This window comes from Anas acuta, chromosome 1, assembly GCF_963932015.1.
Source record: "Anas acuta chromosome 1, bAnaAcu1.1, whole genome shotgun sequence".
Lineage (NCBI taxonomy): Eukaryota > Metazoa > Chordata > Aves > Anseriformes > Anatidae > Anas > Anas acuta.
Window position 1 is genome coordinate 134,358,641 of NC_088979.1, and position 22,781 is coordinate 134,381,421.

General features: G+C 38.0%; 1 protein-coding gene across 5 annotated transcripts in view; it reads left to right on the forward strand.

The window, feature by feature from the left end:
- Positions 1 to 1,768: 1,768 nt before the first annotated feature.
- PPARA (peroxisome proliferator activated receptor alpha) overlaps positions 1,769 to 22,781 on the forward strand; it is a 42,561-nt gene continuing 21,548 nt past the window's right edge. The window contains exons 1-3 of one of the 5 annotated variants that reach the window (XM_068658121.1): positions 1,769 to 1,907; positions 5,116 to 5,239; positions 21,789 to 21,866. The gene's annotated coding sequence lies outside the window, so the exon portion shown is untranslated. Of the gene's footprint in view, positions 1,908 to 2,282; positions 2,432 to 5,115; positions 5,240 to 18,364; positions 18,387 to 19,626; positions 19,854 to 21,788; positions 21,867 to 22,781 lie in introns of those variants that run through there. The other 4 variants (XM_068658102.1, XM_068658112.1, XM_068658132.1 and 1 more) reach the window with 4 other exon arrangements.

The window sequence follows — 22,781 nt, forward strand, 5'->3', positions numbered from 1 at the left end:
ATTGAAAGGAAAACATTTCCAGTGCAGGGCTGAGTAGAGTTCTCCTCCATGTCTTGGATATTGTGGTCGTCTTCACTGACTGTGCTGCAGATGGAGGCTGCTGTGATCTTGATTGTCACGTGGTGGGGAACCTGTAGTTTGTCAACAGGAAATGGCTCACAGATCATTTTAAATTTCAATAAATATTTTCATGGTTTTACTGAATTGGGGATCACATTATGTGTGACCCAGTATGAGATGAAGATTTCTTTCTTTCTTTTTGAGAATTTCACCATAGTGCTTGTCATCTCCAAGACCAGTAGTAGTCGCATGCATGTGGACAGACCACCTAAAGCTAGTTCACTGTAGACACTTAGTGTCCTCACTCTCCACAGCTTCCTTAACACAACAAGAGGGGAAAGAGTTCTGTTTTTAAGAGCTGATCAAGTACCCAATCTAAACAATATGTATTTGTAATTGTACAGAAACTCATTATGTTTGGATATATTGGGGGGAGGAGGGAAGGTAGGGATAGGGAGAACAAACAGAAACAAAAGCATACAATACAAAACTCATCTGCTCGGATAAGATCTTTTATAGTCCCTGATCCTCGTTATCAGCTGAGCTCTCTTACACACACACTGTGAAGAAATATGTAGGTGTTAAAATTAGGAATTAACTTTCTAAACCAGCTGATTCTTGCAGCATTGGGTGTTGGCCTGGTTTGGGATGGAACTTGGAGCAGCACGACTGGTTGTGAAGTCAGGCTGTGACCAAAACCACTTTGAAGAAGCCTTAACTTACTATAAATGTGTCAGCTTTCCTTAGCTTCAGTTTTCTGCTGTTAATAGTGCCTTTTACTACTTTTCACTGAGACATGCCTTCTGGATGTTTTCCACCCTCTTTTCATTGCTGTTTCTGTAGTGAATGCTCCAGCATCCAGGTCCAAGTGCTTAACCTAGCAGCTAAGAAATGTACAGAACCGAAGATGGCCCAGATAATCTCGGAGGTCTCTTCCAACCTTAATGATCCATGGTGTTTGCTGCAGTAGGGTGTCTTCAGTGCAGAGCACTTTCCTTCCCTTCTGGTCCCATTTCTGTTTTCTGAGCTATCATAAAGTGTGATTCTATGCAGTAAAAATAAGCAGAAGCCCCGTGTGCATGTGCAATACAAGTAAATGAACTTTCTGTTGTAAATGCATGAAACAGGCCGTGTTCTCTCCTCCTGACATCCCTGTCTTTAGCTACTACAGCCAGTAATGAGTGAGAACATGAAAATAAAAATGTAGTTTACTATTTAAAAAGTAATCTAGTGATTTTTTTTCTGTAGTGATAACCACAATTGCGAGGATAATCGAGAAACACGGTATGCACGGAGCAGTGAACAAGCAGAAGGGGGATAAGCCAAACCACAGCGCTTGCGGCTTGTGCTACCTCTTGAGGATTTACGAGAGTCAAGAAATCAAAGGCCTTCACACAGCTTTCCTTGGGCTTTTATTCAAGGGGTGCGTGTGTGTGTGTGTACCAAGTGCTGCCTGGGATTAATTCCCAGCACACCAAGCCCCTCGGGGCTCTCCTCGCCCTCCCCGGCCCCCACACGGCCGCCGGGGGGAGGGGGGGGGCACCCTGAGCCGCCCGCCCGCGCCGCTCTCCCCTCCCCGCGCCCAGCCAATGGCGCGCGGCCGCGGCGGGAGGTGTGTGCCGCGACCTCACTTCCGGTACCTGTCACCTCGCCGCCGCCGCCGCTGTTGGGGCTCAGGACGCGGCGCCGCCGCCCCCCCGCCCTCAGCCCCCCGCCCTCCCCCGGGCAGCGGCCGTTGGGAGGCGCCGCCATCGCGGCCGGGCCCCGCCCCCCGCGCCCATGGGCGCCCGGCGGCCGCGGGCGGTGGCAGCGCCTCCACGGGCGGCTGCGGGCAGGGCCTGAGCACGGTACGGGGCGGCGGGGGGCGCCCGGCCGGGGCCGGAGCCGGAGCCGGAGGGTGGGACTGGGCTGGTGTGAGTTGGGCTGGTTTGGGTTGGTCGGGTTTAAGTTGGCTTGGTTCAGTTCGCTGGGGTTGGTTTAACTTGTGTTGGGTTAGTTTGGGATGGGTTGGGTTGGGCTGGGATGGGTTGGGTTAGTTTGGGATAGTTTTGGTTGGGTTGGTTTGCTTTAGTTTGGGATTGTGTGTTTGGTTTAGTTTGGATTGGTTTGGTTCAATTTGGTTTGTTTTTTTTTTTTTTTGGGGGGGGGAGGATTTGGGTTGGTTTGGTTTACTTTGGCTTGTTTTGGGGGGAGTTGGCTTGGGTTGGTTTGATCAGTTTGCTTTAGTTTGGATTGGTTTAGTGTGGAGATGAGGGGACACCTCTTCACAGTGAGGGTGACAGAGCACAGGCTGCCCAAGGAGGCTGTGCAGTCACCTTCTCTGGAGACATTCAGAACTCACCTGGCTGCCATCCTGCACAGTGTGCTCCAGGTGATCCTGCTTAGTGGGGGGTTGGACTGAGTGATCTCCAGAGGTCCCTTCCAACCCCAGCCATTCTGGGACACAGTGATTTTGTGGATGGGTTGGATTTGGATTGGTTGGGTTTGGTTTAGTTTGGTTTTACTTCATGTTACTGCCATGTTCTGCTGCTGGGCTGTATCCTGGGGGTCCAAGGGCAAGCGGGGGCATCCCTGGTGTTTGAGGCTCGTGTTTCTAGACCAAAAACCAATTCTGGAAACTTGAGGGAGGCATCAGGGTGCTGGGACTCAGGGAATAGAGAGATAGAAGGTGATGTCCTGTCACACAAGGTGCCAGCTTGCTGCTGTCCTGTCGCCTTGATGTGGCCCATTTGAATTGTCTGTCCCGTTTGGGAACCAGATGGAGGATTTGTACTTGGAGGTTGCTGTGGCTTGGCTGGTCAAGGTGTGCTTTTTTCATGATCAGTTGGCTGGATGAGAGCAGGATACCTGTGGAGCAAGGAGTGGGTCTGTGGGAGCTCCCCCTGTATCAACTATTGTTGGTTTGACAAGCAAATTGTGTTTCCTGATGGTCCCTCCCAGGCTGTCTGCTTGTGGTCTGAAAGGCAGGTGGAAAAGATAACGTTCAAACAGAAATGGAAAGAAGTGTTACAAGGTCTCGCCTTGTGTATTCATATTAAGATTAGCACAGTCTCACTGGCATGAGTAGCTGCTCCTAAGCTCTCAGATAAAAGCCATATGAGTACAGGCATCGTCAGCCAGGATTATCTGGACTAACAATGTTTGGCACTACAGTGGCATTGGATGCCTTAGTAGTACTTCACAAATAAAGACGTTGCATAAGTTTTGCTGGGACAGAAAGGTTTAATCAAACTGTACTTGTGTTATAGAACGTGCACTGACTTCCCTAATAGCATTGAACACAGATTGTAGGGTTGTGATTCACGTGGTCTTTGCAGGTAGCAAAACTGAAAAGCGTTTCACTTAAAAGCTCTGAAGTGCTGCCCTAACACTGAGTATACCTAGTCTCATGCTGAAACTGATGGCAGCGGTGGTTCATGTGATGTGGTCACAAGCCTACGCTAAGCTAAACCAGTATCATAACCTTTGTTAGTTGGCATTAGCTGTCCATCCAGCAGCCCTTGGCTCTCAGTTACCTTTTGTGGCAACTTGTTGGATTTTAAGTAGTGCAAGGTATTGTTTCAGAAGGATGAGTGTGTGCCCAGACCTTATCAGAGGTTTGTACAACTGCGTGGCCAGCATGCTCTCTTGCTTTTCCCATGTTTGGAAGGAGCACTTGACATAGTCCAAAAAAAAGTTCTTATCAATCTGCTGATGCCTTGTATTGACTCTCATCCTGTACATTCACATGGCATAGAGAGTCTTGCTTGCCTGTGATAATCTTGTACATCTTGAAAGCCTTTTTCTCTTTTGCAGTTCAGTTTTGTTGTTGTTGCTTTTTTAATGTCTTAATTTTCTGTTCATGCCCTTCAAAATAGTCCTCTCACAGGGAATTATGAAATCTAAAGCAAAGAATAGGGGTTGCACTTCTGTTGAGATTTTTGTGTCATTATGTTTTTAATATTTTGCGTTCAGTGTTACAAAAGCATTAGAGAAGATAGTGTCCTACAGCACAGTAGGATAAGTGGCCTAGGATATTCATCTTGTTCTAGAAATTGGATTACAGTGTTCACTGTTTACCTGAAGTGGTCAAGGAGGGCAAAGAATTTTTTATTTTTATTTTTTTTAATTCTCGGCTTTTAGAAGAAGTGCTTTCTTCAAAATTGCAAATAGGGCTTTTTTCTTGTTTACGTTGCCTTGGCTTACCTGCTGTGATTTCAGTTCCTAGTTGTCTCTCTTGCAACTGGAATATTTATTATGAGACAAGGAAGAGAATGCCTTACTTGTCTGGGAAAATAAACAACGTTGAATTTGTATCTATTATAAATACAAACATGTTCTTACAGCATTCATGAATTTTAACATTTTTAATTTAATCTGTCTGCTCTTGCAAAATCTCCCTAAATTTAACTTGTTTTTTTTTGAGTTGAGTGGACAGGGGAGTCAACTTAATCAAAACAGTATTTATTTTTATATAGCTATGTATGTGCCTTTTTTTCTTTTTTTTCTTTTTTTTTTTTTCAATATGGGCCTTGTAAAGTATGTAACAATAAATCTCTCCCTTTGCAATTGGCCTTTCAAGTACCAACCACACCCCAAAGACATCTTGTGGGACGTGTGTGTACCTCAGGATCCATAACAGTCTGTCTGCATAAAGACTTAGACTTCTGTGAGAACGCTTCTTAGGAGTAAAAGTATTTTGTTTTATAACAGATAATTAAAATACCACAGGGCTTTCACTGAAGTGGTCTTAACTGAGGGATTTTTGTTTTGTTTTGTTTTATTATTTTATTTTATTTTTAGCATGAAGAAAAAAGCTTGGAATGATATTGGCATGATATAGAACCTAGTTAGCTGAATGTCAGTGTAGTTCTTCTGTAAAACTAAGTGTTGTATTTACAACCTCAGCCATTTAAAAAAAAACAAAACAAAACAGGTTTAGCTCAAGTGAAGTGACAGTGTTGTTTTTTCTGAAGAGATGTGAATACAAAAAAGCAGTACGTTATACGATATCAGTATAAAGTCAGATTAGTAAGCTATGGGAAATCTTGTCGACTTCTTTTTTTTATTTTAAAGAAAGAATTTTGGCACTTTTTTATTAATGAAGAGACCCTTGTTATCGCCAATGTGCACGTGAAATGGAAAGGGAACATATGGAAAATGGCTTCTGTTTCAACCTTGCAAGATGCTGCATGAAGTGGTGAGTAAATACATGGACTGAGAATTACCTTGGCAATATTTTTGAACAACTAGAGAAGAAAAAAATCTGCAGTACAGTTTCTGTAGAGTGATTAATGTGTAGCCAACTGACAAGCAAAGAAATCTGAGCAAGATGTACAAACAAATAGTTGACAAACGAAAGGTGGCACAATCAGGAGAACAGTGTAAGTAATATTTCCTTATGTTGTAGTGTCTGTTGCTGTGTTGGACTTTTACATAGAAGGAAGTTGCGTATAGGCGCTACCCAGTAGATTTCTTAATTAGATGAATTCTTAATATTTTATAAGTTTTTAAAAGTGTTTAAGAGTATTCAGCATCTCACAGGACCAGGTCTGTAAAATGCTGAATAGACACTGAGTGAAAAAGTAGTTATCCTGTAAGATAAAGCTCTAAATCATCTCTATGCTCAAAATAAAAGTGATTGTTAGAAACTAAAATCTCTCTCTTAAAAGCATAATATCTGGCATGTTTTGAAAACACTAAATAGGTATTTAGCAGATTGTTGTGTGACCAGATTGTATGTTGCATTGAGATGTTGCCAAATGTGATTCTGCTTCCTCATACCAGTTCTAATGGTTTCTGCTTATGAAACAGTATTTATTTATAAGTGCATTGCATGTGTCTTTTAAATATCTAGGAAGTATAATTTCTGTGTCCAGCAAAGGGCTTCTTCTGCACAGATTAATACAAATTGTAAAATACAATTCACTGGTAATTCTAATCCTGATACAGGTTTAAGTTGTTACGTCACTGGTTTATGTGGTTGCTTGCTGTGTTTTAAAGTGCGGTAAGCATGATTTTTTTTTGTACATTGCAGATTGAAAGATGAGAACAAGCAAACAGGATAGTTTGTTGCAGTATTACATTCATTAAATTTATTGTTTTAGTTCAAGTTCAATGATACATATGGGAACACTAACAATATGAAAAGTATTTGCAAGCATTTGGAAAATTACCTATCCCTCTCTAGAAATGTTGATATACAATCATATGGTTTTATTTATTTATGTATTTATAAACTAAAAAAAATATTCACTTAAAGTTCCCAAATGGTGAAAGAAACACGGTTAAAGATGCATCTGCCCTGAGTAGCAACTCAGTGTTGCTACTTGGCACTTAGCAGCTAATGAAGTTGTAAGGTTTTTTTTCGCATTTGGTTCCAGCCAGCTGACATGCATGTGAAAGCAAGTTAGTCCACTGTTTTCAGGTTTCAGTAGTCCAGTTTGTTGGTAAGTAAGTAAAAGGAAACCAGAGCTGATGTTCAGCGTGCAACTAAATTGCTGGCTGGGTAAATTGTTGTTCATCCAAATATGTATGAAATCCTGGAGCTGAGAGCATTTACTATTGTGAGTAGCTTGGAGTATGATGTATTTTGCATGGAAAAACGTTATCACGGTCTGTCCTAATGTTATTTAGATTTAACCAAAAAAAAAAAAAAAAGAATCAATTCAAACTCTTCTGTCAAGGTTTTGATGCAGGGCTTACTGTCTTAATGGTTATATCTACACATCCAGCACAGTTCTACTGTCTGAAAAATTTCTAATATCTGCATGTAGACTTGTATTGCAGTTTTGGTTTTGTTACATAAATAAGACTGTACATGCCTGTTTCATTTTAATTATTTATTAGAAATTACTGATACAGCAATTCACAGAAGAAACTGTTGAATTTAAACTATAACGAGAGTGTTCACGTGGTAAGAACTTTTGTCTATTAGCAAAATCTCTTTGAAAGTGAAGACTTCAATTACTGTTGATGCTTCCTATTTGCCTGTTAGTGTTGCTGCTTCAGCAAGAATGTTATTAAGTGCATGACATTAGAGTCACAGTACAGGCTCATACAAAAGATAACATAGCCTCCTTGTGTATTTATTCAACATGTACGGAAAATATTCCCTGGAGTAGTTAAATTGAAAAATATAGTATGAAACAACTTAGATTTGAGGGTGGAAAGAGGGAGAAGATGAGAGTTTTGTCAAGAAGGGCTGGTTTCAGGACTCCTGTTTTTATTGCCAGGCAGTGCTTGCTGGTATTCTTTGCAATGGGGCCGAGGAATGCTCTATTACAGCAGTCCACAAATCCACCCACTCTTATGTGTTGCAGTGCACGGGTCATAGTGAATATTGTGGGCTTGTGGGCAGTTTTCAGGGGAAGACAACAGGAGCTACACATTGCCAGCTTAAAAGTGTTTCTCATGGAGGCTAGAATTATATTCACGATGAATGTTAGTAGTCCTACAAAAAAATTGAAAAAATAACCAGCATAGGTATGCACAGAATACCGGACAGTGATGTTTAGTCGGCAAAGTTGGAAATGGTTAAATGTGACTTTTTAAATCTTTTTCTTAGCCAGTAGGTAAACATCCAGTTTGGAGTATGTTTGCTGTATTACTGGGTTTTCCCAGGCAAATTTGTTTTAAATGGAAGATGCTGTATGAATGCAGTTTCACTAGAAAAGAGCTATGTAAACAGGAGAACATTCTGTCTGTGGTAGTTTCTGACATGGTGGTTATTGGAAATTTTGCTCAGTAGCATAAAGTGTAGTTATACTGTTAAGCTGTATGTACCTGAAACTTAAAAATGGTGCAGTGTGTGTACTCATATTGCACGTAGCTGCCCACAGAGAAGAGCATGTAAGAATTTTGAACTGTTTCTTACCTCTGAAAATATTTTTAATATTTTATTTATTATTATTCTTATCCACTGTGGAATAAAAGACTGCTGCGTGGAGTTACACAGGCCAGACTGACTAGAAACAAGTCAGGTAGCAGCTTTCGAAAACATATAGGTAAGGGACAAAAATAGTTTGCAGCTCAGAATACTGCTTTTGAAAAAAAGCAGCAGCTGTACTTTTTGTGTACTGTGCTTCCATAGAGATGTGGCTGTACATAAACAGGCCAATGTTTTCAAGCAGCTGCCAAATTCTCAGCTTTTAAATGTATGTTTTGAGCACCTGATTTTCAGTGTACTGAGCTGCCATAATTCTAACTGTTACAGGGAATTGCATTTTCTCAAGATTATAAATCCTGTTGAAGTTCAATAGTGATTATCCTTGAAGAAGATAGAAGTGTTCAGTTTGCAGCTATCAGTCATTTTATTTCTCTTCTACCTGATATGTGGGTATGAAAAAAACAGAATCAGCTGTCCCCTCGCTGTGTTGTTGCTGATAGCCCTGCAGATACGAAGCTTGTAGTGAGAGGTGTGGTTGCACATCACGGCCTGATCTGATCCAGCAACTGTTGTTAAAGATCAGACATGCTCTCTCTTCATGCTTCTTTCCTTTGCTGCCAGCCACGTGGATGCCAACCTTCCTTCCTTTCTGCTGCCCTTCAGTGAGTCCGTTCAGCTATCTCAACCTATTCACATTTTTCCTGCGTTATGTTTCTACCAGTTTAATGAGCCAGGTTTTTTCACTGAGGCTGTGTCTATGCTAGGTAATAAAATATGTTGGGGATTGTTCTCTGGACCCAGAGCGAAGTGGCAATACCGCACACACCTAACAGCCTTCTTCCCAGAACAGATAGCTGTTTCCTTAACCAGGCCTGGGCATTTGGCTGGGAGAATGCCAAGCTGCTGTGGGCCAAAATGGTGTCAGAGAGAACGCTAACATGTATGGCTCAAGCCTGAGCTCTGACCCTGGTTTATTTACTCTTATAGATGTGACCAGAGAGGTCAGACAGTGCGGGAGCCAGCCCAAAGGTAGGCTGGAGCTACATGGCTGGAAATGAAGAGGGGAGAGTAAAGGCACAAGACTGACAATGTCAGAGCTACGGCAGGGATATCCTTTTGATGTCATGGAGCTATTAGTTACTTAAGCTGGCTGTACCCTTAATGCAACTTTATTTTGCAACCCGAAACTTCTGTGTGGCTCTGCAGAGGGCTGTGAGTGCTGTCCCCCTTGTAACTGCTTTCTCAAAGTTCTATTCTGTCAGCTAAAATGTCTTACAAATTAAATTCAAACTAATATATGAAAGTATATGTGGGATTCTGTAAACAAAATTTATTGTCTTGACTGTTTCGTTGGTCTGTTGGTTGTTTCTGTCTTTTTTTTTTTTCCACCTTGCTGTAATTCAGTTTCTTCCTTGGTTTAAAAAAAAAAAAAGGTGGGGAAGTGAGGTGGAGTAGCAGGCAGGCAGCAGTGGTGATACTATTGTTAATATGGTGCTGTGAAACCAGTAAGTAGATACCCTTTACATCATGTGAAGGATGAGCAGAGAACTTAGATGTCAGGAAAATAATTGGTTATATTTTGATGTTTTTGATCATGCAGGAGTGTGAGGCTTGTGATCTCTATACTGTAGCAAGTGACCTGATTTAGAACTGTGAAGTCATGTGAACCAAGTATATCCTCTGACATGTCAGTAGTTTGGAAGCACAAGTACTTGATGTCCGTTTGCCAAAAGATGTAGATTCATTGCATTCATACCTGTTGCTAGGACTTCAGTCCGCAATGTTAATTCAATGGAAACTTTGTTTCTGGGTGATATATTTGTCATGCAGAAAAGCTTCTTATGGTAGGAATTTGTAAATTATTGGAACAAAACTGAAGACTTCTTTCACTCTTTTTTGTTGTTGTCAAAAAAAAAAAATAAAAAATTTTTGATTCACATTCCACTCTGGGTACTCAGAGTTGTGGCACGCCATTAAATCAAACTTAGTTTATTTTTAGTAGTTTTTTTTTTATTATTTAAATGTAATCACTGAGCAATGGGAGCGTGTAAAAACTACTCTGAAGGAATGAGTAAAATTGTAATACACTGAAGAATAAGTAAACCAAGCAACTCCAGGTGCTGTTTATAGAAGGCATTAGTCTACTGGTAGAAGAGTACAAAAGCTAGCTCATTGGGATTACTCAATTAATTTCCAGAAGAAAGGGCCTTAATCTGTAATATCTTTTCTGAAGGTCAGTCTCTTTTATTGGATGTAAATCTTACTAAGCTGAATTTAGGTTATCAAATATACTTTGCTAGTATGTCTGGGCAGGGGAATGAAGTTTATCAGTGAAATAAAACCACAGAAAATACACAGTAGTGTTCTTCTCCACTAAGAAGGCGAATTCAGGCTTCTTGAATCTCTTCCAGAAACAGATGTAAATTCCACTGTAGCTTTTCAAATAGTGAATAATCATGGTCTGTTACATTTGATGATGAATCACGCAAGGGGTTGCAGATGGTGAGAAGAGTGCAGCTGTGCAGATACTAGAGGAGCTGAGATGGAAGACTAGAGGACCCGAGGGAATGAAGGAGGTGATTTGAGGGTGGGTTGATAGAGCTTATGAAAGAGAAGGATAAGACAGCTGAAAGACTATTGAAGCTGAGCATGCTGGGGTAAAGCCAAAAACTGAAACCTGAGATTTGGGGATGGGGAGAGTGCTGGAAACTGAAAAGGATGTATACTTGAGGTAAAAAAGATTTTTCTTGTTGCTGATCTCTGAATCAGAAGTTGCAGCATTAGATATCAAAGTAACTTTGCTTTTGTCCCAGGCCAAAGTAAGGAGACAACCCTAGATGGAAGTTTAAGCAGTAGATGAAAAGAGGAAACTGAAGGGCTTCATGTACCTTGTAAAGGAATGATGGTTCTAAGTAGGAGAGCTACTGTAGTTATACATACAGATGCAAAGTTGTGTTTTTTTTTTTTTTGTTTTGATTGTTGAGGATGGGGCTTGTGCAATTAAATCAGAATTGCAAAATTTGGGAATTCACCAGGTAGAGAAGTTTTATCTGACTAGGTGCTCCTAAATAAGGGGGATTGCATGTCCCAGGTTGTGGTTGAAGGGCTGTGAAGATTCAAGTGAACCTTTGCGTAATCTCAGTGATAAAAGGAATGATCTTAAACCAACATCCTAGAAAATCCAAACCATCTTTCACCTGTTTGCATTGGGTAATTTTAATTGAATCCATCTTTCTCCCTTGATTAAAAAGTATTGTTCCAAGACAACAGCTCTTTTCTTTATTCAGGAAAGATGTTGCCATTAGAATCTCTGTAAGAACTACTATTTTTGCCTACAGGTCAGAAGTCCGCAGCCAAAGTGAATATTTAACCACTATTTCAAGGACAGCCAATTGTCTTTTTCTTAATAAAGTAAGCAATTAGGAGACAAAGTGAGGGATCCTGGAAAACGAGAAGAATACTTCAAGTACTAACGTAGCTTAAGGCATCCATTTGTGTATTCTACAAACCTTAGTAAGTGCAAAAGAAGAGTTATGCTCATAAACTGCTGTACTGATAACTGTCTTCAGAATTACTTTCTTATCTCTTTTAGTCTTACTACTTCAAAAAGTCAGGTATATGCAGTATGGTCTGCCTTCCTCTTCCAATAACTCTGAACCTGCAAGTCTTGCTAAATTTGACAGAGGAGTGGTGGTTGCAAAGGTATTGGAGTCACATAATTTTTGGGGGAGTTGTAACTGGACAGAAGGAGGGAAAACACATTATTGACCCAGCTGAGGAAATGACGCAATAAGAATTCAACAATTCTCTGTTCTATTTGGCCAGTTAATTGCCAATCAGCAATCAGCACAGGATCACTGGTTGCAACATACAGCTCTGAGCCAGCTTACAGTGTGTGCTCACTGTTTGCCCGGTCAGTTCAGGGACATTGTGTGGGGAGAGGGAAGTATTGTGAAGAAGGGAAAGATCAGGGAGTCATGATAGGATGACATTGGGGTTACAATGGTATGAAAATGTTATGTCTTGGGAAGCAAATCGATAGAAATTGAAGTGTTTTATTTCTTCTAACAGCAGTTACTCCTTTTCCAGTGTTTTAATGTTACTAGCAGTGAATACCAACATGAATTCTACCTTCCACATTTAGTTACTGTCACAACATAATGCTGTCACGTTTTTATCACGTTGCTTAAACTCAATTATATACAACTTCAAAAATGTCTTTATGAGGTAACAAAACTACTTGGTATCCTTAAAGTATTGTAAATTGTGTTGCAGAATTTGAGGCCTAGTGTTTGTGTTCAGTTGAAGTTGTAGGAACATTGCTTTGCTTTGTTGAAGAATAAACAAGGATTAAATCGTACAGGAATAATAAGTATGCTCACAAAACAAATGATAAGTTAACTATTTCTCAGTCTTCATTTTACTATGAATTTATACTTACGGCAGGTATTTCTATTTACAAGACACCAAGAATTCATAGTTTTAAGAGTATGTTATTACCAGTCCTGCCAGGAAGAAGTTATTGACAATACATACCAATTGCTACCACACATAAGGGTCTGAGGAGATAAAACAAATGCAATTCTTTTATCCTAGTTAATAAGGACACATTTTAAGACATCCGTGCATATACATGAACCCTAAAGATTGTTGAAATGTTATTGGAGGTTTAGAAATTGCTTCTCACTAAATCATCTAAGTCTTTGCTTGATTCCATAAGTTAATGGCAATTGATTTTTTTATTTCTTTATATAAATAAATGTAGTCTGTCTAAAGTCTCACATTTGTTAGTAAGAGCTGCTAGACGTCTTTGCTTGTAAAAGTTATGATGTCCTTTTGAATAGGACAGTGTTTTTTTATTTTTTTTATTTTTTTTTTTAATCTAGCAAAGGAACAAGTAAAATTTCTGAGTTAGAGGTTTATGTAACAGCATTATCAATATGTTTAATGGAAAATGACCAAAAAACCTGCCTGGCACTTCTATATGTATCAGATTATAGTTTTAATGGACAGTTTTATTTGCACAGATGTCTTTAATGTTTCACCCTCTGAAGTTTATTTTTACCATATGTAGTAAAAACATACTCTGCAGGAAACTTAGTAATAGACTTATATTTTATTTACTCAAAATTTGATTATATTGGAGATAATCGTTTAGTCACCACATTAAAATGCAATTTGTATTTGCCTTTTACCCTCAGATATCTTTATCCTTCAACAAAGGAAATCTCTGTAGAATGTCAGGGTATGGTTAGAAAATTGTTGAGAAGTCACTTTGCATAATCTGAGATGCATTACTCACACATATAAGGGAACAAATGCAACATTTCAATTTAGTCTCAATGATGTTTCTCAGTGAGCAGCATGTTAAGACAGATGTGTAGGCAGTTTGTAAATGCTGTACACATAGGAACCAACTTTAACTTAACCACTAAAACTTCCTTTTACATAGTATTTTTAGAAAAGAGCATTGATAATGGTTTTATGACATCTAATATGTTCATGCAGTTCATAAGACTTTTTCTTTTTTTTTTAACTTCTCTTAATTTTGCACATACTAGGCAAGTAGGTTTACCCTCAGTTTGAGCACACTGACTTGGGAAGTCCAGGTGTTCCTAGCTGTTAATTGATTCAACATACTGGCTTAGGTAGTTTGCTTGTCAGATGTTTGGACAGTAACGCAAAACTTAAAAAGCCAGATGACTTCCAAAAATGAATAAGGAGTTTGGGGACAGATGGGGAAAGTAAAAGAACTTTGAGTTCATTAACGTGGTAATAAAAATATAGTAAGTACTCAGATGACACATTTGTATGAACGTGACCTTGGTCTTGGATCAAATAGCAAATACATAAATGTCATGTTTGTCTGAATGTGACCTTGCATTGGTTCAGATATCAATCATAAATCTAATCCTAGATTTTAATGTACGTGTACAAAAAATGGCCTCTTAAATGATGCATCGGATCTTTGGTTCTCAGGAGTCACGGTCTTCACATGTAAGTGTTCAGCAAACACAAAAAGCACGTTTGTGCAAAACACTAAATTATTTTAGCTGCATTGCCTACAAGATGCTGTCAATGAATGATTTAGAATCTGTTAAAGCTTGAAGCGCAAATTGCTATGACTGCTATGATTAACATGTATAATCATTTGAATCTTGTTCAAGTATGGAATAATTTGAGTAGAATATAACAGGGACCTGAAGAGCCATGGACACTGAAACAGCATTGAATAAAGAGCAAAGCCGGTGATTGTCTGGAGAGAGGAAAAGAAAAAAAGGTAGTGTGCTGCAAGCATAGATGTATATACATGTACATGTATAACAGTGAATTGGGGGTTTTATTAGAAACTGTGATGAGGTGTAAGAAGTAGTTGTGGGGACTTGAAAGAGAGCATGTATCAGAGAATGCCATGTCCTCTGTAACATAATGATTAGTAAGATGTTGCAGTGGGTTTCTTGAAGCACATTCCTATTGTTTTTTTGATTCTTGTATTAATAAAATATACTTATGTCTGTATTGATGCCTTAAAAATATGGGAAGTTATTAATTCCAATCTGAATAATTACTTTCATGGTAAATTGAATGAACTTCCCACATATTGTTGTCTAGGCTGTTGTTTTTTTTTAATGTCATATTAATTATAGTATGCCTATTCTATAATTTTAAGCATGTAGTCAATTCTCAACTACATGTCAGTGCTCGTTATTTTATGTAAAAGTGGAACCAGAACCAAGATTAATGGAGAAAGGCAAAAAATCACAAATTGCCATTTTTTCAGGATTTCTGTGCATCCCAACAGCAAAAGTCAAAGGAAAACAAAAGATTTTTCCACAAAGATTTTTTCCCCTTATGACTTTGCTGATACTTACCTGTTTTAGAGTCAGGAATCATCTATAGATCAGACTGGATTGTACTGTAATTAAAAACTAAAGCAAAGACCCCATCAAAGCACTTTTTGAAGAAAATAGTAAAGTGAAGGTTAACAGTCTTGCTTACCAATAGTCCTAATATAATCTGTAGTTTGTTGGCTTATACTGAATTCCTGACTAATCAAGTCTTAGAAGAATTTAAAGGATTCAGCAGACATAGACTTAAAAGAGAGATTTAAATGCTTTACTTTGGCATATAGCTACTTCTGATACAAGTTTCTGCTTAGCCTTCACTAGGGATGAAAAGTAAAGTCTGATCTTTCTATTTCTATATGTATCTTTCAGTTACAGAAATGAGTGAGGTATTCACCTTTTGGATATGAAAATTCTCATTTAGAGGAGGAAAAAACAAAGCAAAATCTGTGAATGTCATATTTGTATTCCATATAGAAATACAGATGTAAATCTGTTTGAGCTTTGTGTCAGTTCAAGCAACGCCATCTCCATTCTTTAAAGAAATGAACTAAGAAAAATGGACTTTTGTTTTATCAGAAGGACCTTGGTGCAAATTTGTGTACTATCATATTTGATATATCTGATGTCCATTTATGTGGAAGAAAGCAAGTATGGCTTCAGATAAATGTAAACTTGAGGTGATAGACCTGTAAGTCTTGTCTCTGGTGCCTGAAGACAAGGTTGCACAACCTTTATGTCCTGTTGCTGACAAAGTCAAATCTGGTTCCAGTTGGGTTAGCAGTGGCTAATTTAAAGACAGGCTTCAGATCTCATTATACTGATAACTTGGAGCTGTGGTATTTCTGTACATTAAGTCAAGATGTGTCTGCTAGAGGTTGACTAGGCTAATGTTGTGGATCAAATACAAAATTCAGATGAAATGTATTTCCTGGCCTAATATTTGGGCAGTGTAGATGTCATATGTAAAAGTAAAGTGTTCTTAACTGAGTTCCTATTTCCCCTATTCTGGAGGGGCTTGTTGAATTTAAAATTTCCCACTAGGAAGCCATTTGATAAGGTGTTGTTTTATCTGTTCTTTGAGCTAGATTACATCTTTCAGAGTTTCTAGCACTGGAACTATTCTTTTTTTTTTTTTTTTTTTTTTTTTTCTTCAGGAGTGGGAAGCCTGGAGTGTTGTTGTTTCAGCTCAGAGTAAATGCCTGTATCTTCCATTTACTGGATTTCTAAGAGATTTTTACTGTTGGAAGAATGATGAATAACTGGGATGTGCAAGAGCTTCCCAGCCTATAGGGAAGTCCTGTGGCCATATTAGAAGATGATACTGCTTAGTCCAACACAGAGGCTGTCTGACCTATAGAGCAATTGTATGCTCTCAACAGCCACTGAAGTGGCAGGGCTGCTTTACTTCAGGCAATGCAAAAGCCTAATTTAGAAGCCTAGACTGTTGATACAGTCACTGGATTCTTCTGAGAGGATTCAGTCTGCACATCCACAAATACATTTGTTGGCTGTGCAGCACATCTGTCCCTCTCCCCAACTGCTTTTTCTGCGCCCCGTATGGAGCCAGCAAAAATATTTGTACGGCTTTGCAGTGAACTGGATTGGAGAAGTGATCTGGTTGAAAAATCCTGCTTTGTAATTGTCATTGTGGTCTCAAAGACCAGTCACAGTCGGGAAAGTCCATTGAGTTCTGCATTACCTCAGATGTGTAAGTGAGGTGAGATCCCTGTTTGCTGAAAATTAATTCCTGCTTTGTATTTTTTCTTCGCCCTAATTGCTTCTGTCCTGTGAAAAGGAATTCAATTTGGAAGAAATAGTTTAATTACCTCCTGGACAGTGCTGTTGCTGTTCTGTTACTAGTCACTTCTTGAACAGCAATCTTGACAAAACCAAAAAATTGTTACAACTACTTTATATAAAATGAATGTGTGACATAATTTAAAAAATCTGAGGAAATAATATATAAACATGAAGTTATAGAAAGCTGCTAAATGTTTTTAAAGCAGAAACGTTGCTTTTAAAAGGGGGATGAATTGCCCTGTTCAAAGACATTTATCCTTCTCTAGTATATTCTAGGCAATGAGATTCCACTTCAGAGAGTCAGGACCCATGAAGTAGCTTCTGCACTCTGCCACTAAATGTAGGAAAGAAGCTACAGGGAGATGCCAACAGGGATTGAAGCTGGCTCAGTAAATGCAAAGTTGTGATATAGGGACCACTAGCAATGCATTATTTTTTTTAATCTGCCTTCCCTCCCTGCCTCCCCCCCCCCCCCCCCCCCCCCCGCTGATCAGTCACTTTTTTCTAGTCTCTTTCTGTGTAGGGTATGCCCAAATTTTAATAGCTGAGCAGTGTTAAGGAATTATTTCCATAGGTATTTTAGGCTTTTTGGTCTTCAAAGGTTATGATATTGCTGCAAATGCTAAATTTTGAACAGTGCCTCTGTATATACTGCAGTTATAAGTGATTCAAAGTTCTCTTTTATAAGGATATATGATAGTATTTTATTTAGTGGTGCAGGAGGACTTTGAATGTTTTGCCTTTTACTGAGTTTTTTTATAATCATACAGGTTGAGGTTTTATTATTTTTTTCTTGGGAGGGACATAAATGTTAATCAGAGGGACATAAATGTTAAACAGATGTTCCTAGAGCCTTGAACTTCTATTAATATTCTGCATTGTGGCTCCTATGTACTTGAATATTAAGTAAGGAATCTTTTATGTTTAGTATGGTTACCTGTTTGACAACCCTTGTTAGTTTTCTTTACAGAGTTTGTATCCTGTTATGTTTTACTCTTGGTAATACTCTTTTTGCCAAATATCAGGTGTTGCTTGTTTTAATATCTCCTTAAATATATTCTTATTTTTAAAATTGTTTGTACCAGGAAAAGTGTGGATTTGTAGCACTGTTATGTAAATGATGTTTTATAGTTTTATTAAGACATTTCCTTACTTTTTCAAAGTAAAAATAACTGAATAACAATATGGTTACATATTAAGAACTGAGGATTTTTATTTATTTATTTTTAACTGGTGGGAACCTTCATCTGCATGCGAAATACCATGTATGTTGCATGATAAGAGATTCTGGCAACATTGTTGTACCTTGCTACAGAGCTGGAAAACTTCTGCTCTGCGTATGTCACAAAACAGATTTAATTTTAAAATCTCATCGCTTTCCCTAAATATCATGTTGGCTTTATCAGTAAATTTCTGCCAGTTGTGGTGGGCTAATAGCTAGTGCTGCACCATGGAAGTATTGTGTATTTCTAGTTGAGTACATCTAGTTGAAGAATGCTCCTGCTTAATGTAATGTGCAGTCAGTTGCTCGTGTGGTTTTGTTCACACCTAACCTGTCATTAATCAGCACTGCTCGTGTGCATCTTCTTACTGTTGACTTGCTTGTGCAGCATGTTAATTCATCTGTTTTTGTCCTGTCTTTACAAGTGTTTGCTTTTGGTGTTGGCAAATTACATGTATGGAAAAGTTGATAAAGATTGTTAATTTTCAATAAGAAAGTCTTGCCTTTCCTCTCTCTTTTTGGATCACGTCTTTTAAAATTCAGCAGGACAGAAAATCCTGGGACCAAAGAAACGCTGCTGCCTGGCTCAGTAAGTTCTGCTCAGGTTTGGCTGAGTAATATAAAAACAAACAAATACTCTCATATTGTTTTTACTACTTTTAGTATCAATCAACAAAATATTTGAAGTGTGTCAGAGCTTTAACAACGCTTCCCGTGTAGTTTTAGAAGTGTTATCTCTGCATCTCCTGATGCAATTACAGAAGTGTTTTCAAGGGAGAAAAGTACATGTAAAACTCATCATGCTCCCCACTTCTGTAAGCCAGTAGGCTTGTCTCCGTGGCCTCTACTCCTCCTTCAAGAACTCTCTACTGTTTCTTCAATTCTACAGGTATACTTACGGATCAGAGATATTAAAATCAGAAAAGAGAAAGTGGGAGAAAAGAAAATCCTCTTTTCCTAAGCAAACAATATTTTTCCCTTTTGATTGACCAATAAATAAACATCTTTTCTTTTTTTAATGCTGCAGACTAGTATAGACTGCGTTGTCCTATGAGCTGTGTAGTTACATTTCTGTTTAATACATTGCCACTTGTAAGGGGAATAATTTGGGGAAAGAACACTGCAGTATATAAGTACATTCTGTTATTGTGCCTAAAAAAAAAAAAAAAATGTGGTTGCGTAGACGTTTTTATTTTGTAACTTTTAAGAGTTTAACTTTGCAATTTTAGTATTATTTTTGAAAGTTAAATATGTGAATTTTGGTTTAATTTAAAGGCAAGGATGCTTACAAGTTGTGTATGATATCTTGAAGTACAACTGTATAAAAGGGAAAAAGCAAAGTTTGTGTACACGTGTGTGTGCAACTGGCAGCCATGATGAAGAGGTGGCACATGAAAAAGATTCATTTGTTGTAAATTGTTTTATGTTCTTAATGCTATGGAAAATACAAAATATTACTGGTGTGGATGGTTACAAAGTATCAAAATATTAAATGTCAGAGGATAAAGGAGAAAACATGCATCCTTTCCCAGATAGGAGGTAGGACTTCATACTTTCAGGTGCCAAATTTTATTTTCTCTTGATGATTTTTATGTGTTGAAGCAGGATGTTGGAAATATCCTTCAGCTTATTTATTTGTTGAGGGTCTTCCTATTCACCTAAGTTTTCTAAAAGTATCTGCTGTACTTTCTATTTCTAAATGTTCTGTATTCAGCTACAATATTCTCAGTGACCTGAAGGTAATGATTGTTTCAACTTTAACCTTGATATTTGCAAGCAAGCCCTTTAAACGATCAATTTGTTTATGCAGTAAATCCAGACTTTGTTACTGTTTCTCAGAGACCTTTCAAAGAGATCTCTCTCAGAGATCTCTCAAAGATCTGTCTCCTTACAGGGATTATCCTTAGTGTGGCAAGTATTAAATGTGGAACAGCCAGGGGTTTAGTCTTCCACCAACCCTTTCCAAAATGTAGCAAATTACTGATTGCTACATGAATAGGCATTTTTCTTTGATTATCTGTCTGTGATTTCTTTAAAACCTGCCTCAAGTTTATAGGTAAGTTACTCATTGGTTATTTGCAATGTGGTGGTGGGAGAGGGGGACTTACTCAAAAAGCAGGCATATTGCGGAGATAATAGACTGTGAGAGAGCTCCAGTAAAATCTGTTTATCTTTAAAACAATAATTATATGAAACTGTGTTCTCATTTTTCTATATCAGTCTTGTTATCAGTTTCCTTTGTGTGTTTGCATGTGGGTGTAGGAAAGGTGGCATGGAGACTAGAATATTGTGTGGGACACTGAGAAAATCCTCTGACAGTGTCCCAAGCATAGGATTTTCCTAAAGTCTTCAGAATAAGAAGAAATGTTGATTTATACAGGCATGTGAGTGGATACTGCAGCTACCTCCAACTACTCTTGCAACATGTAAAGCTTTTCTTGTAAAGCAAATTACTCTCTGATAATGTTATTTAAATAAACTTTGTACTGGTTACTCTTTTTACTGCGGAGGTTTTATTTTCATATGACCTGTATCGATGCATATTAAGTGAAAGCTGCCAATGAAAGCATGTGCATGTATAAACATGCACAATTACAGAGAAGACAAAATGCAAGGAGTTCATTGTATGAATACTAGGTGGTTTACATTAATGTTTTGTTTCTGTGCTTCTGAAAAAAAGATAAAAATATATTTTTTTCAGCAATGGAAAGGTTAGTATGTTTTGTCTTCAGAGATGGTTATGTAAGAGCTGTGCTCACTAAAGTAGCTAGTTAACCATTGACATGATCCATAATGATTAAGCAGCTGTAATTTACTGGTAGTGTTTGAAAGTACAAAAGGGTATGTCATTTAATAGTTAAAAACAAAAACTACTTCATTTATATTTCACTAGCTGTTGAGCTGTTACATAAATTTAGCTAAACAGTCTGGTGAATTTTAAATATTTACTGCAAATGTGGAGAAGTATGACTCAATTTGGACAAAACTGTGCTGTTGAAAAAGCTGTTGCCATGTTTAGAGTTCAGCTATCAAGTCTTTTAATTGTTTTCTTGTCAAATAAGGCCTACTTTATTAAAAGTTGAACTTTGGTGTTCACTTAGTCCAGCACAAGTATTTTTAAAAGATTAAGGGGTTGCAGGTACAGAGGCGGGTGTGATTCAGCAGGTAGCTTCAAGTAACACTGGGCTGGCTACCCAGAGCCTGGTGCTTCCTGAAACTTCCCCAGCGATAATGGGATATTCTTGCTACACGTCCACAGGGGAACATCCTGTTTCTGTGCCATGAGCAATGCTGTTACAATCAGCACGCTGGAGGAGCAGTTCTGATCATAATCTCTGCCATTCCTTTCTTCCTTTTTCTGTTGATGGCTCCTTAGGGAGACAAATTTGGTAGTCCACTTGGATTGCCAGAGAACAGTTGATATTATTCTCAGTTACCATTATCAAAATGATATACATCAAGGTTTTTTTTACTCCTTTCCCTCAAAACAATTTACAGCAATAGTAATTTAACTTTGGTTTCACAAATAAATGCATAAGTGATTTCTTGTTTCTCCACTGAAGTCTGACATCTTCCAGTTAAATCTGGGGAGAGTAAGATGTGTAATAAATGCTGGTGGCACCAGATTTGGACAGGGCTAGATAACTAACAGCAAACTGCAGAGTTAGTTCCAGGTTTTATGGAGATGGTTCATGCTGCCTCAAGAGAGAATTTGTACAAATATATTCCCAGTTAAAGGTACTAGCAGAGAATAACAAACAATGTTAACCAGAAATGTTTGCTGTTGCTTCTTTTTCTTACTTTTTCAAAGTAGTGCTTTGTAACAGCCTTTGCAGCAATCTCTGAGATTGGGAGCATTGGTCTGAATCCATGAAGATGGCTTAACAATAAAATCTTTGTCAGATAGCGCACAATCTGTGGCATTTTCTTTTGATGTGTGACTATATGCTTCTAAAACATTAGGCTAATTTGTGTTTTTGTTTTGTTTTAGGTGGAGTGTTTTATTTAGTGCTGTCATTCATACAATTTCTGAGCCTTTTTTTTTTTTTCCAGAAGCAACTATGGCCATGTATGTTGGAGTGATTTTAATTTTAAGTCTTCTGTCAGCCTTATGAGTATCAAATGCAGATATTTGTTAATATTTTGTCATGTCACAAGCCAGTAAGACTTACAAGAGAAACAAAGGTAGTTCTTGAAGACAGGACAACTGTTGAGCTTTAAAAGAAAGTGATATTTTAAACTGATTTTACTAAGTAGTCTCAAATTGTGGAATTTATGTAGTGACTATAATGGATATCAATTACAGTTCAGTACTTTATGTGAAAGGAGTTATTCTGATTCAGTTTTCCAATATAATGTTCTGTTCCAAAATAATCGATTATCATAATCACAGTTTCTTGGATGCTCTTGAGGTTGAGATACAGATGAAAATCCTTGCATTGCTGATAAATATTCTAGTACAGTGCTGGCAATGTCCTACTGAGTACTTAATATATCAAATCGGATAGTTAATTTACCTGTTATTTCTAGATACACTGAGCTGTGTATAGTGATAGAATAACAATGTGGCACATCCGAGTAAAATAAATAGTGACATACAGTGTTGTAACTGGTGTTACAAATCATGGATAAATTCCTATTCTTAGTCTCCTAGATATTCTTGTTTGCTACCTCGTGATACAAAACACATTTGTATTCGCTACTGCTTCTTTGCTCATTGTTTGAATGTTTAAATTAATGTAACTACCAGGCACTGATTTAAAAGGGATGTTTTGTTGTTATTTCAGTATTCCTCTGTAGTTCATCATGCAACCTGATAACACTTTACTGTTTTTGGCAAAATCCACTTTATTTAATTTAAAGAGACAGTTACTGCCAAGAAAATCCTCTTTATAGTCAAATTATTTATTCATTTCTAGTTAAAGCTATCCTGTTTCAAATAATGTTTTTCTTTAGGGAGCCTGAGTATAGTTTACAAATAGGA